We start from the raw sequence: 4,211 nt of genomic DNA on the forward strand, positions 1-4,211 counted from the left end.
AAGTGGTCCCACAGAGTGCTGAGGCATTCGGGACATGCCTAGAGGCACATAGAAAGGCACCTTGAAAACAATTGACTCCCAGCCCCACCTGATTATGCTAGCAGCTCTGACTGATTGAGCCTTACCCAGAGCCCTGCACTGAGTGGGAATAGAGTAGGGATTTGCCAGCTCTTTGAGCCTCTCCAGGCAGAGGCAGCAGCAACCCCATAGCTGGATCATCAGGCTGCTAATTCAGGAAGAAAAGACTAGGAGAGAGGCTCCGGGAAAATGGACTCTCTCATTGTCGGAGTCTGCAAATGCTATGAGCCTCAACTGCCAATGATACTGAAGCCCAATATATAACATCGCCATAGAGACTTATCAACTAAAATCTCTACCTAAACATGCCATAGAGCCAGAACCCGGGGTACAGAGTCACCAACCAGGAAGAGGGAGAGAGAAGAAAGAGCAAGAAGATAACCACAAAATCAAGAAGAATCCACAGACTTTATAACCTACCCCATTTTATTATATTTGTTCATTTGTTTCTCTTATCTTCTTGTCTTGATTATTTTCTTCCTTTTCCAATTTGGTCGTTTAATACTCTGCCGGTCTTACTCTCTCCTCTCCTTGAACTACACTACCCATAAGTGTTACATCTCTCATTATCTTTCCTTTCTTTTTCCTTTCCCTCTATGAGGGTTGCACTCCAAAACCTTTAACTCTCTCTCCTCTCTCTCCTTTTATTCTTTTTTCTTCTTTTTGTGTTTTCCTCTTTCTTTTTTTCTCCCTCTATATTAGTTTCTTCTTTTCTCCTTTACTTTTCCTCTCATTCAATCCTCAATCACAAACAAATTATTTTATTTGGGACTCAAATTTTTCTTTGTGGTGCTTTGGGGTTTTTTTATTTTGCTTTTTAAACACACTAGCAGTGCTCCCAACCCTGGATCTCTATTTTATCTAGTTTTTGCTCCACTAAATACAATAGTAATTTTTTTATTTTTTTCCCATTTTTCCTGTTTCCCTCTTATTCCTCTCATTATATCTCTTAGTTAATGATCACCTAAAAGCAAATCATTTTATTCTTGACCCAAATTTTTTACTTTTTTGCATTTTGTGGGTCCATACCCCATTTTATTTGCCCCTTTATCACTTCTCCCCAACTCAGGCCCTACATTATAGGTAGTTTTTGTTCTATTTAGCACAATATAATTCACAGTTCAACACAAGATTCTCTCAAGGAGGGGAGAGGAGAGGAGTGAAAAAAAGTGAAATAATATTTTTTTAATTTTTTAAAACTTTTTATTCTTTATTAATTCTCATTAGTACTAGCAACAAAACCACCCTCAGATGCCATTAAAGAAAAGGATATCAAATATCATGGATACAAAAGACAGAGAGGTAGCACAGATAGATGAGGAAAAATCTATGCAGAAAAAATTTAATATATTGGAAACCTTGGAGCTAACTGACAGAGAATTTAAAATAGAAATCCTAAAAATACTCAGAGATATACAAGAAAACACAGAAAGGCAATTTAGGGAGCTCAGAAAACAATTCAACAAACACAAAGAATATATTACCAAGGAAATTGAAACTATAAAAACAAATAAAACAGAGATGAAAAATTCAATTCACGAGCTGAAAAACAAGGTAACAAGCTTAGCTAATAGAACAGGCCAGATAGAAGGTAGGATTAGTGAAATAGAAGACAAGCAACTTCGGCACAACATAGAGAAGAAGAGACTCAGAAATTTAAAAAATGAGAAAGCCCTACAGGAATTGTCTGACTCCATCAAAAAGAATAACACAAGAATAATAGGTATGTCAGAGGGAGAAGAGAGAGAAAATGGAATGGAGAACACATACAAACAAATAATAGATGAGAACTTCCCAAGCCTGTGGAAAGAACTAAAGCATCAAATTCAAGAAGCAAACAGAACTCCAAGTTTTCTTAACCCCAACAAACCTACTCCAAGGCACATCATAATGAAATTGGCACAAACCAATGACAAAGAAAAAATTCTCAAGGCAGCCAGGGAAAAGAATACAACATATAAAGAGAGGCCCATTAGATTATCATCAGATTTCTCAACAGAAACTCTACAAGCTAGAAGAGAGTGGACCCCAATATTTAAAATCCTGAAAGAGAGGAACTTTCAGCCACAAATACTATACCCATCAAAGCTATACTTCAGTATGGGCCTGACCTGTGGTGGTGCAGTGGATAAAGTGTCGACCTGGAAATGCTGAGGTCGCTGGTTTGAAACCCTGGGCTTGCCTGGTCAAGGCACATATGGGAGTTGATGCTTCCAGCTCCTCTCCCCTTCTCTCTCTGTCTCTCCTCTCTCTCTCTCTCTCTCTCTCTCTCTCTCCCTCTCCTTTCTTAAAAAAATGAATAAATTAAAAAAATAAAAGCGATCTTTCAAATACGAAGGAGAAATAAAAACATTCACAGATACAGAAAATATGAGGGAATTTATCATCAGAACCCACACTCCAGGAATTACTAAAGGGGGTTTTCCAACCAGAAACAAAGAACAAAACAAAACAAAACAAAACCACAAGTAAAAGCTCCACCAAGAACACAATAAAACCAAATTTAAACTGTGACAACAAAAACAAACAAAAAAAGGGGAGAAGACAGAAATTAACAGTAGCAAAGGATGATGGAGTACAGAAGTACTCACAAGATATTGCATTACAATGACCAGGGTAGGAACACTTTTCATTACTTAATGGTAACCACCCTTGAAAAAACCACCACAGAAGCACATGATTTAAAAAAGATAGCAACAGAGGAAAGAAGTATGGAATACAACCAAACAAAAACAAAGGATAGAAAAACAAAAGAGAAGAATCAAACAAGACACAAAAAGGACAGAAAGCAATGTATAAAATGGCAATAGGGAACCCCAAAGTGTCAATAGTTACACTAAATGTAAATGAATTAAACTCACCAATAAAAAGGCACAGATTAGCAGAATGGATTAAAAAAGAAAATCCAACTGTATGCTGCCTACAAGAAATTCATCTAAGCAACAAGTATAAAAGCAAATTCAAAGTGAAAGGCTGGAAAACAATATTCCAAGCAAATAACATCCAAAAAAAAAAGCTGGCGTAGCAATATTCATATCTGATAATGCTGACTACAAGACAGCAAAAGTACTCAAGAGATAAAAATGGTCATTTCATAATGATTAAGGGGACGCTGAATCAAGAAGACATAACAATTCTTAATATATATGCTCCAAACCAAGGAGCACCAAGATATATAAGACAGCTACTTACTGACTTAAAACAAAAACTGACAAAAATACAATCATACTTGGAGACCTCAATACACTGCTGACAACTCTAGATTGGTCATCCAAACAGAGAATTGATAAAGATATATTGGCCTTAAACAAAACACTAGAGCACCTGGATATGATAGACATCTATAGGATATGAAATAGTGACAAAGTATACATTTTTCTCCAGTGTTCATGGATCATTTTCAAGAATTGACCATATGTTGGGCCACAAAAATAACATCAGCAAATTCAGAAAAATCGAAGTTGTACCAAGCGTATTTTCTGATCATAAAGCCTTGAGACTAGAATTCAACTGCAGAAAAGAGGGAAAAAACCCCACAAAAATGTGGAAACTAAACAACATACTTTTAAAAAATGAATGGGTCAAAGAAGAAATATGTGCAGAGATTAAAAGATATATACAGACAAATGAAAATGACAATACAACATATCAGAATCTATGGGATGCAGCAAAAGCAGTGATAAAAGGGAAGTTCATATTACTTCAGGCCTTTATGAACAAACAAGAGAGAGCCAAAGTGAACCACTTAACTTCACACCTTAAGGAACTGGAAAAAGAAGAACAAAGACAACCCAAAACCAGCTGAAGAAAGGAGATAATAAAAATCAGAGCAGAAATAAATGAAATAGAGAACAGAAAACTATAGAAAAAATTAATAGAACAAGGAGCTGGTTCTTTGAAAAGATCAACAAAATTGACAAACCCTTGGCAAGACTTACCAAGGAAAAAAGAGAAAAGACTCATATAAACAAAATCCAAAATGAAAGAGGAGAAATCACCACGGATATCATAGATATACAAAGAATTATTGTAGAATACTATGAAAAACTTTATGCCACTAAATTCAACAATCTAGAAGAAATGGATAAGTTCCTAGAACAATATAACCTTCCTAGACTGAGTCATGAAGAAGC

Source organism: Saccopteryx bilineata, chromosome 12 (genome assembly GCF_036850765.1).
Source record: "Saccopteryx bilineata isolate mSacBil1 chromosome 12, mSacBil1_pri_phased_curated, whole genome shotgun sequence".
In the NCBI taxonomy this organism is placed as follows: Eukaryota; Metazoa; Chordata; class Mammalia; order Chiroptera; family Emballonuridae; genus Saccopteryx; species Saccopteryx bilineata.